General features: G+C 42.3%; 1 protein-coding gene across 4 annotated transcripts in view; it reads right to left on the minus strand.

Annotated features, from left to right (window-relative positions):
- The window catches only part of sgcd (sarcoglycan, delta (dystrophin-associated glycoprotein)), a 263,623-nt gene extending 253,176 nt beyond the window's left edge, over positions 1–10,447 (minus strand). For 2 of the 4 annotated variants that reach the window (XM_064349685.1, XM_064349683.1), the window contains exon 1: positions 10,103–10,437. The gene's annotated coding sequence lies outside the window, so the exon portion shown is untranslated. Of the gene's footprint in view, positions 1–10,102 lie in introns of all 4 variants that reach the window. The other 2 variants (XM_064349681.1, XM_064349682.1) reach the window with 2 other exon arrangements.
- Positions 10,448–12,349: the final 1,902 nt, after the last annotated feature.

The following is a 12,349-nucleotide window of genomic DNA, read 5'->3' on the forward strand; positions in this document are numbered from 1 at the left end:
TGGTTATGGAACAATAGGGATCACATCGATTAAAAAGGGTTCTGGTTATGGACCAATAGGGATCACATCGATTAAAAAGGGTTCTGGTTATGGACCAATAGGGATCACATCGATTAAAAAGGGTTCTGGTTATGGACCAATAGGGATCACATTGATTAAAAAGGGTTCTGGTTATGGACCAATAGGGATCACATCGATTAAAAAGGGTTCTGGTTATGGACCAATAGGGATCACATCGATTAAAAAGGGTTCTGGTTATGGACCAATAGGGATCACATCGATTATAAAGGGTTCTGGTTACGGACCAATAGGGATCACATCGATTATAAAGGATTCTGGTTATGGACCAATTGGGATCACATCGATTAAAAATGGTTCTGGTTATGGACCAATAGGGATCACATCGATTATAAAGGGTTCTGGTTATGGACCAATCGGGGTCACATCGATTATAAAGGGTTCTGGTTACGGACCACTCTACAGTACATCACAAAAGGCCAACACGAAGAAATAAACAGAATTCAGCACCTTCAGCTGGAAAAAAAAGAGTAACTGGATTTATCAGTGAACACGGATACCCATATTTCGGATACCCATAAGGCTGTTCACCCCATTCACAATAAGTGTGGAGAAGAATAATGAGAAATGCTCAAAGTTCTTAAGGTCAAACTTCTTAAAGTCCTTTTACTTCCAGGCTGAAACGTAGCCAGCACTGAACCAGCCTGGAAATAAAAACATCTTCTCAAATGTTGGAACTGCCAAATTTTCAATTCTGCCAGAAGCTACCCACAAAATACCAACGGCACAACTTCAAATGGAATACAATGAATGTTTCAACATAAATGCCCCCCCCCCACCACAATTTGGCTACTTTAATTTTTTTAAATCAGTATAACTTTTTTTGAGACACTTGTGTGTAGATGTGATGTGGGATAATCTGTCACTGAGCTAAAATTATGCCTGTTTTTTTTATTACCATATTTTGTTGACTGTATCTCAGATGAATCTCCATAACCTCTCTAGCAGAACACATGCGCTAATTCATTGTAATTAAGTGGTGATTATTTCATTAATGTGAAGAAACATAACAAGCTTGATGGAAAGAAAATTAAGGGACACTCAGACCCACTCCGAAGTGTGATAAAATGAGAAATCTAATCATAAGTTTTATCTTCTGCCACTCAGAAATATATCATTTACAAAGGAAAAAGAAATGCGCATTGAAAATAATTACAGCTTTTAATAGGCATCCACCCAGGAAGCCAGAACTGCCCTTTGAAAACAAGAAGAGGGACACTCTTAACCACTGGGTCTAGAACTTTTTTAATAGAGACCAAATTAAGAATACTTTTTTTAATATCAGGACTCAGATTAGAAATTTAGTACCCCATCAAATGCCCATACCAGCACAGCCTAGTGAACTGCAGACTCATTCTGTGACCCACCTCATACACTCCCGCGATCCATTCTGGGTCTCGACCCAAAGTTTAAAACACGCTGCTTCTTAATCGACCCCTCTACGCACCAGGCAGACCAGTGGAGGATGGGCGCCCCCTCTGTTGCTGGGTTCCTCTCGAGACTTCTTCCCATTGGGGAGTTTTTTCTGGCCACTGTTTGAGGCTTCAGCCCCCACTGGGAGTTTGTACCCCATGTGCTTGCTGTTTGGGGGTTCAGGCCTGATGTTTGCTCTGTCCCCCCCTTTTTTTCATGACACTTGTTACATGTTGCCCCATCCCAGCACTTTTTGGTAATTTGTATTTGTCCCAATACTGTAGCTTATTCTCCTGCCTAGTTGGCTTTGCAGAGGTTAGGTCTGAATAGTGTTCACTGTGTGAACTAAACTGTGTCCTTGGCTAGAAATAGCTGCACAAAATAAGTATCGTACCTTACTGAACCTGTGTTTAGCAGTTGTCTATGACCATGAAATGCACTTTTTGTACGTCGTTTTGGATAAAAGCGTCTGCCAAATAAATGTAATGTAATGTCTCTTGCCCTGCTGCTCTGTAAAGTGTCTTTGTGACAGTACTCTGTAAAGACTGCTGCACAAATCAAATTTAATTGAACTGAATTTAATTTTATTGCACAATGGATGCCTTTTTCATTTCTCCATCGTTATTTACAAGTGCATCATGTTTTTTATTCTATTGCCAAGATAAACATTCTCAAGTTTGAAATGTCATGAAACCTATAGCCTGTATTTTAACGATGTGTTTTCATGTGAAGCAATGTCAATTTAACTCTGGTGATGCAGTGGCAATGTCAGTCAATGATGACTGTTTATATAAACAGCCTGATTTTTTTTTAAATCCTTTAACCCTTTCAACCAAGTTTCAAAAGCATTTATTTTCCTCAAGGTAATATGTTAGAGAAAAACAACTAACATAAACATGTTATTGACACATTATCATGGATTCTACAAGATGAAACAGATAAATGTTTTTTTTATAACTGCAAGTATCACCTGTGTGAGTAAACATGCATTTGAATATAATTAGAGAGAATGAAGAACTAATTGATTTTATTCAGGTGCTGCAGTGGGATGCCTGTTAATGAATAGACATCATGAGGCTTCCTGAGTACACTACTGCCCTCTTGCTGTCGGAGGATCTCATTACAGGCTATAAACCCTGACCACTGAAAACAGAGGTAAGGAAGTCATAGCTGCCATTTTACACCCGTTTTAGGAGGCCTTGCACAGAAAGCAGTGGAGCAAACAAATTACCCGAAAGACGTGTTCATCACCGTACAGTTTAAGTGGAAATACACTCCTGCTGAGAAGATGTGAAAGAGAGCAGATCTCTCATGTCTGGGCTCTTCGTGACTAAGCGGTCAGAATCACTTGGTGGTTATCGCGTCACTGGAGAGGTGGCTGTGTACGTATTCACGCCGGGCGCTGCTCTTACCGCCACTGACATCACTAACCGTCGGTCATCCGCCACAGATGAGCCGCGACAGGAGCAGCTGCACGAGCAGAAGGCTCTCTAGGGAATAGCGGAGAGCCGCGTTTCCCCCCACACAAACGCGCGGCTGCAGACTGCGTAACCCCCCCACCAGGGACGATCTTGACAGTCCGGCCAAGAGTAGACAGATCACCATTAAACACATGCACACAGGTCAAGTGTGTGTGTGGGGGGGGGGGGTCATGGATTCATTTTCAGAGGTAGGTTAAGGTGGGGAAGGGGGGGGGGGTACAGACTTCTAGGCATGGTGCGTATGAATGATTGAGAGTGGAGAATAATGAGTGGTGGGGTGGGGGGGGGGTGAGATGTTCATCTTTTACTTGAAAGGAAAGCATCCAATTTAAACGGTGCTTCTCACTTCTCTCCAATCACTCGATTAGATGATTGGTGTTCTGAGGCATGGAGAACCACTGTACTGAGACCTACAGAGTATAAGAGTGCCTAAATGCCTCCCTGTTAATTCAATGAGACCTACAGTATATGAGTGCCTAAATGCCTCACTGTTCATTCAGTGTAAAGCATGTACATAATACCTTGCGTAAAAAATAAAACTGGGGGAAAAAAATATCTCCTTACAGAAGACTACAGCAGGACAGCACCCCCACTCTCCCCTGGACACTGCCCTGCAGTCCATGTGCTGGACCCACAGTGTGAAAGAAATGGGTATTTTACAACAACAAATAAACAAGTAAATAAATAAATAATGCTGGCTGCTCGCCCTCGAGGTGCAGCTGTTTGCAGAAAGCCTCGGCTCAGCAGACTCGTGTGCCGAACAATTCCAGAAGCAGAAGTTATTCAGCCAAAGTGTGTGCCGCTGGTCTTCAGCTGGACATGCAGCTCTGTAAGACCGGACTTTTTTTGGGAATTCCTTTTCCAAATAACACTCATCATCACAGCCAAATTATGACACCATTACATTTCATGGTTATTCTTCTCTCATTATACGTCTCGTCTCCTTTTGACCCCAGGAACAGCAGAGCGGGAAAATCAATGGCAGCCATCTTGCATTTATGCTATACTATGATGCCATTTCTGTTACAGCAGGGGTGTCCAATCTCATCCGAAAAGGGACGGTATGGTGCCGGTCTCTGTTTTAGCCCAGCAATAAGAAACCTAATTATTCTTATCAAGGTCTTGATTGAAGACCATGGTGAGTAAATTTGTCACATTAGAACAAAACAAAAACCTGTACCTATGTTGGCCCTTTACGGGTAAGACTGGACACCCCTGCTGTATAGAAACCAAAATGGCTGACCCCTGTGGATCTTCCTCTTCCCTTACTTTTTCCTCCAAGGAGGCTGAGGTTCTGCTGCCACATTACAGAATTCCATCCACACCGCCCGTATTGTGCTTAGTCATTCCTTCTCAGATGTCACGTGACAGGTAGAACTTGAATATTTCAGCCGCAAAGGAGGGAAAGCAAGATCACCGATACGGACCTCCATGTTAAGTCTATGGAAATGGAGGCATCTCTTTTTAATTGGTCTCCTACATTACCCACAATTACATTGTTCTTTACTGTAATATGCACTGGAGCTAGAATGGGGGAAACAAACACTGCTTTCATCTGACAAGTGCATTTCCCTCTCAGTTATCTTTGGTATTAGTGACACCCTCCATTTCCTTTGATTATTATTGTTATTTTGTTAATGTATCCGTTTCTGCAGTTCTAGCGTTTCTGACAAACTGCAGGAGAAATCCAGCCAAGCAGAATGTTTACAATATTATGAGATATGCTCAAAAAAACACCAATAACATTCAAGATACTTAAGTAATAATCGTGTGTGCTTAATTAACAATCGTTGGAAGATTGAATCTCCTAATTTGTGTAATGTTTCATTAACTGGTCCACACGTACAGTGTGTTTGCCAATTCCTATAACACTGTTGTCTGATTGCTCTAATAAACTGGGCCCCTGATCAAAACAACCTTCTGATGAAAACACCCTTAAACATAACACTGGGATGTTTAGAGTCATAGCACAACAGACTCATCCAGTTGTTGTGTCTCATTAAAATGAGCCAAATATTTTAGCAAATTACAGGCAATCTGAGAGCATCTCACAGCACACAACTCAACAATAACTCTCCTAGTTTCCACGGAGATAACCACTTGTGTTCTGTTGTGCAGCCTCCCTAGCTCTCTCTCAGAGATAACAGACTGTTCTGTGTGGCACAAAGCTTAATTGAACTTTCATCTGTTTGTTTTAAATCAGGTTCATTTATCTTGCAAGCTATCTTCTTCACCCTAAACACTGCCTCAGAAAGTCCTCAATACCCACCCACACAACACACACCATCTCCATCCCAAGCCTGTGCACAGTTGCTTCCAAATCAATTAAGGTTTTAATTAATGAAATGCAACACCTGTAACGTCAGAGGACGCGCTAGGAGACGGTGAGTAATGCGGCCATCAAATTAATTAAAACGGGCCGTCCAATTATTCACAAACAATGTGAAATGAAACATTACGCGTGACGGGTTGATAGTTATCATTAAATTACTGGAGGGATTAGCGCCCGCGGCGCGGCTGGGGTTTTCTCTTCATTTTAGAGCCGCGCGAGCCGCGGGTGGCACAGGACGCGCGTTTCGTTAGCATGGCAGGAGCGACTTTAATTCCGCCAACGCCTCAGCACAGGCCTACGGGGCAGAGCAAAACTTAACGAATCGCCTGTGCGCGCGCGCTTCCGACCAATACGAACGCACGTTTACAGAGAGAGAAATGCCACACGCAGGACGTTAGACGTGCGAAATGTGTCGGTGAAGGACAATACCCAAAACAGCTGCCAGAATGTGAGAATAAAAACTAATTCCAGCAACCAACGCTGATGCAACTAGCACAATTCTCACGGTTCTGGGAGCCAAGGATGTCCAAAGCTTCCCGCAGCTGTACCGATTCTCTCTAGTGGTTCTCATATTGGGATGGCAGGTATGCCATCCCGCCAAGTTACGCCTTGGCGGGGCGGCATGCCCCATATCACATTTGTCACGCGGAGGATTACGCTGATGTGTGTCACTGAGGGGGAGGCCTAACCCACCCACCACATGACACATCATTATAAGCACAATCAAACACATAACTGGAAAAAACTGAAGCGCTAAGATTACTGTCTTCAATATGGATGCGGTGGAAGTTTCACTTCTGCAAAGGAAGGTGACCGTATATACCTTCGGCACAATTAATATCACACCTGTGAGAATAATTGATAAATAAACTGCAGATATGGTAAAATAGTCTAAAACTATTTAGAAAAATCAAAGATGACAAAGATTAACAAAACTCTTTTAAAAAGTTCCAAGACTCACAATACATTCCCAAATCAATATTTCATCAACTGGATAGAAGGCACAATGTTCTTTATTGAATAAAACACATTCCCTTTACTTATTTATTTATTTTGCTGAATTCATGATAAACTGTCTCTTTTGAAAGATTTTAGCCTGGATTCATTCAACATTTGATTAATAACTGTGACATACAAATAAATACATTTGTAAGTTTGTGTTAGTTGTTTCCTTCACACATTTCTTTTGATTGCCAAAACACACACACTTGCTTCCATTTTACATTTTAATGTAAGTGTAAGTGTTAAACGAATTCAAGCCTTCGGTTGTAGTTTAGCGGAGACACCTCTGTCGAATAGGGCCAGGTCTTCAGTTTCGGCTTGTGTAAAGACGGGAAAATTAAAGAGACAGGACGTGACAGGGACAGGTGGGGCACTGTCACGGGGGCGAACGCCGCGCGGTGAAATATAGCGGCTCCCGTATTAACTCATTTCAGATTAACGGAAACTCGCGACCACGAACACAAGCATTAATCTGCGGCTGCAATGAGCTCGCGAGGATTTTTATGTTAGACGTTTAAAAAAGGAAGAAGGAAAAAAAAAAAAACTTTGGGAATTGGAGAGCGGTTATTAAACGGCGATCAGGAAAGCCCCTTTCGGCACGAGTCAGGAATACGGATGGAACTGCCGGAGTTTAATATGGGTCGCAGTATAATTTACCAGTGTCAGGCACGCAGCACCGATCAGCATTCTGTGCCTCTGTGTAATCGCATTCTGAATGCTTGTTATCTCACTACAAAGCAGAGCCCTGTCCTTCTACACTGTAGGGTTATGTGCAGCAAACTGAATACATGGGAGTGTTCGCAAAATAATTCGATTTTGTTTATAATATTTAAAATGAATACGATGCGCACATAAATGCATTTTCAGTACCGTCTGCTGCAACGCGTGTAGCAAAAACATGTTCACTGTCAATCTCAATAAAACTGACAGATTCAATAACCTTTCCATGGATATTTAGGCACAGTACTAATGTATAACATCGCAGCACTGCCACCTTGTGTAAAGCAGGGAGAATTACAATTATATCACACAAAATCAACTGCGGTGTCTACACACCGGTGTATTCTGCTCAATGTTGCATGATATGCAATGAATAGCATTAATTAGCAGGAAATTGTTAATGAAAATTCACTTTGTGCTCCTTAGAGAGAGAGAGAGAGAGAACTAAGGGTACAGTGGAGGTACATTTTTGTTCTTAAGGGAACAAATTTACCATGAAAGTACAACGATGGTCTGTTTTGGCACTAATAAGTAGGCCTACCTTTTACAAGCAAAGCAAGTATGGGAAAGGTATGTATTGCTGGATAGGGGTCAAATTTTATGTTCCTATAGGGTGCCACTCCAGTGAGAAGCATTTGTACCTTTATAAGAATTTTACATACCTTTTTTCCCTGAGAGTAAGAAACATTGCCTACTCGTTTTGTTAGGGGTCCAGCGGGTTCATTTGGAAATAGGAGCAGTTGTTAGTTGCTGAAGAGGGTGTACATTCCTGATCTTTAAACAGACATTACATTACATTTATTTGGCAGACGCTTTTATCCAAAGCAAAAAAGTGCATTTCATGGTCATAGACAACTGCTAAACACAGGTTCAGTAAGGTACAACACTTATTTTGTACAGCTATTTCTAGCCAAGAACACAGTTCACACAGTGAACACTATTCTGACCTAACCTCTGCAAAGCCAACTAGGCAGAAGAATAAGCTACAGTATTAATGACATGCCGCAGAGTGAACTACCGAATGATGAGCTGCACATAATGGAACAGCACGTCCCATTTTAAAATATGCCCTGATGGATCCAGTACCATCTCAGTGTGAAGGGGGAAAAATCATATATCAGTATATCAGCTGGTTTCACCACAGAAGTTGCTTATAAAAGCACACTTTTTAACAATTTAAAGAGCATTTCATGCATTTGAACTTGGGGTTGGACGTAAAGACAAGGTTGTTGACCCCCCCCACCTCCCACACCCCACCCGCCTAATAGCACATCAATGACAAAATGGAAATGGGAGGGGGGGGGGGCACACAAATGCAGGAAAGAGCTGTAAAAATGTTTTGATTTTGTTATACCCTTTATAAAAACATAAAAGTTTTGCAGGAACAGCATAAGGGTTTGTCTGGAAAGTTCTTTCTTTCACCTTCACTTGAAACGTTCATTTAAAACACTGGTGCGTGGGAGGGATGTTTTCACAGAATGTGAAAACGGCCAAGTCATTTATATCCAAAATTGGAGAGGCTGCATTTTTCCTCGGGCTGCAGACAGCACTTGCGCAGGTTTGGTGACACAGCGGCTCATCGGGAAACTGACTTTGTGATCCCCGCACCGTGAGAGAGCAGGTTTATCTCACAGCGCAGATAAACATGGTCTTAAAACGCATTCCAGCAGAGCTCCAGTCCCAGGTGCAATAAAACGTTTGTTTGGGTTTGGCGCTGGGTCCCCCCCCCCCCCCCCCCAGGGCAAATGTCTGCAGTTTCTGAGTGGGCTCCCAGCTGCCTGCGCGATGGATCTTATTTGTTAGCCAACATCATTCTGCGCCTGTCACTCTGATCGGAGACAATGAAATAACACCCCACAGCACCATCCAGGAGCTCAGATCTCTGTCTGTAACTTAATGTGTTTCCCCAAGTCACCTGCACCTCTCTGTCCCCCACACACAGACACAAGCAGCGCATAGTCACTGATATAGCCTACTAATATATGCAGCATACACACACACACACACACACACACACACACACACACACACAAACAGCGCATAGTCACTGACATAGCCTACTAATATATGCAGTGTACACGCACACACATACACACACACACACAAATGCATAGCAGTTTGTTTACATTTTTTAAATATCCACCTGATGAGGTTCACAGAGTTCTCTGTCTTCTAGAAGCACCTCTACAGTTGAAGCTACAGTTTCTTAACGGCGAGCAATGTTGCGAAAACATCTCAAAAAAACAAAGTGAAATAATTTTTATACGTGTAAAATCTTGAACAAGGCTACCCTCTATCGCAGACTAACACTTACCTGATACACCCAGCCCCAATTCCATATTCTGCTGGATGTCTTATAATGTTGTCCACTGTCAGAAAAGTCCTATTGTAAAACATCCAGCAAGCCTTTCTGACACTGCACAGACCATGTTTTTTTAAGTTACTAGCAGTGGCTGTTTACTGTAATAAAGGCTATTCTAATTGCCTATAATGGGCTGCAGTTATGTAGCAGAGCATGTGCTAGGGCAGCCTCAGCTCAATGCCCGTTTGGGAGTCTGGTTCTATAGATCAGTTTTTCTAAACCCTGGTCCTGGGGGCCCACTGTGTGCTGGTCTTTGCCACCGCCAATCTCTTAAACAATTAAGGTTGCTGAAAATGTGTTCTACCATAATTGTGTGGTTAAACTTACTTAAGGTCAATGCAGGTTTGGCTTATTGCCATTTGCTGTCAGTAAACTCCATTCGTTTCAAACAAATGGCTTCAGGTTTCCACACTCTGAGCTAACGGGAGCCAACTGATTTTACCTGTCAGTTTGAAACCGAATCAATACAAAATGGAACCGCTTTCAATTGGAAATGTTTGTTTAACCTAGCAAGTCAGGGTAAACTACCTCACTTCACCTATTTCACAGATAACGTTAGCAAACATTTCATTCTACCAACAACAAAGCCGCCGAATTAAGCAACATTATCAATAATAGGCACCTAGCTACTTCGGTGGCTAAATTCATTCAAGGTAACTTAGTTAATCGGCTAGCAAGCATACAGTCCAGTAAATTGCAGAAATTTAAACCTACCGGTCCAGAAGAAGCAATGGGAGCTCAGCGTCCGGCTTCAGCACTCGATTCCGCGGTCTTGCCACTTTCCGAATTGTGCTCTGGTGTTTGTTTTAGTTTTAGAGCGATCCCTAGTCCATTCTACTAGTTTTTTCTTCTTTTTAACATTACATAGCGCCTGAGCCAGTACTTTGTTTGCCACAAACTTTCTTTCTCAACGCACCTCGCTCAAGGTCAATCTCACTGTTGATTGGCGTACGACGTGACTGGCCTACCTGTTTGATTGGTTTACGTTATAAACCACTTGTTTTGAAAGCAGAAAGTCAGGCCGAATGCCTTGGGATGCCTCGGGATTCAAACGCCGAATTTGAGGGTAGAAATACAGTTAATGGTGCTGGATTTTTCTCAAAGCAGCTCATTCTGTGACTCCGACCGTTCCCCTATACCCTTCTTTGTAAAAAAAAAATAAAAAAAATATATATATAGTCCTCAAAGCATATTTTACAAACATGCAGGTGGAAGAGATCTAGTGAGCATGCTGTTCAAGCAATGCATTATTTAATCATTTAAAAATTCTTTCATTTTTAAAAACATCTGGGTCATAGAAGAGAGCCAACATAGGAAGTATTACACCTCTCGTCTGAATAGCTAATGGATATTTTATTTTTTTTTTTTTGCAGAAATACCTTTTATTACTATACAATCACCTGTAATACATGTTGCGTTTATCAGCCTTAACAAAGCACAGGGGAGTAATGGAAATAGCAGGTGCCCACCAAACAAAGATGTCTCAAAGACAGGCTTCACTGTGCTTGTGTACGACCGACATCCATTTCCTCTGCAATTTCGCGTGTTTGTTGAGTGTCAGTGTAACTGGCTGAAGAGCTGCCATTTTAAAATCAATGGTAGTCATTTTCAGAGTAGGAATATGTTCACAACAACAACCGTGCAAAGGCGACCACCAAGCCAGGTTTCACTGCAGTGACTCGTAGATTGATCAGAATGCTACATGAAGCCAGCATACTCAGCCAAAAAAAAAATGATAGGATGTTCTGAAGGACTCAAAACAAACGTAGTAGTTTTCAGCATCACAGTAATTTCCCAAGTGCTGTAGTACCTCGTTCAGTCCTCCCAGGTTTGCTAAAAGTACATAGTGAAATTCATATACAAAATAGCATTTTCTAAAAGGGCCTGCAATCCATCTTGTTTCAGTCTCTTCAATCAATAGACCTGAGGCCAGCCTAACCTAAGTGGTGTGACAGAGAGGGATCCCAGAGTAAAACCTGTCATTTCTTTCCTTTGAGAGATGTGCTGATTTAATGAGTTTTTGGAAGTGCAAGGCAGTACTGCAAAGCAAAAAAAAAAACCAAATGCAAACAGGGCTGCTGAATCCTACTCTGTCAAATTGATGGAATGGAGAAAAAAAATTTAATGGAATGTTAAAGTTTCCTTGCTACAAAAACTAGATCAATGGTCGAAAATAATTTAAAAAATCACGATCTTGCCAACTTGTGGGGTACCATAATCGGTGTGCCTTTTTGTTAGAGGCAACAGGACAGGTTACACACACCGTCTGGTATTAAAATCAGACCGTATAAAAGACCTGAGTGGTCAGAAAAGCTCTTATCTAACACACTTATCTCTCTTTGCCTAACTGCCTGAGGGACCATATGGTCTCCCTAACCCACAGCTGTGGAGGATAATGGTCTAAATAGAAGCCAAGGCCCTGGGGATGAGATTTCTCACTGCAGCTGTGAGGCACCTTTTCATTCTGAGCCTGGTGGTTAAAGTTAATCACTCGGGCTACAGCTTCCAGTTGGGAGCAGCATTTTCCACACTAATTTGCATGTACTGACAAGCTGAGCCCAACACACACACACAGACACACACACATGCATGCACACACACGCGCACACACACACACACACACACACATATACAGGCATGCACATACACATACATACAGACACACACACACACACATACACAACTACACAGACACACCCACACAGACACACACACACTGGCATGCATACACACACAGACACACAAACACCCATACACACACATATACACACACAGACACACAGACACACACACAGTCTGATCAAGCAAGCTCCTGAGAATAGCAGAAGCCCTGCAGCATTCTCATATTTCATACCTCATGTATGAAAAATGGATGTAGCGATCTGACAGGATTCTGAGCTCTTTACACAAGGATGGGTCCTGTGGAAGAGAGAGGCACAAGTCTCTCCCAAGTGGCCAAAA

This window comes from Anguilla rostrata, chromosome 9, assembly GCF_018555375.3.
Source record: "Anguilla rostrata isolate EN2019 chromosome 9, ASM1855537v3, whole genome shotgun sequence".
Taxonomy (NCBI): domain Eukaryota; kingdom Metazoa; phylum Chordata; class Actinopteri; order Anguilliformes; family Anguillidae; genus Anguilla; species Anguilla rostrata.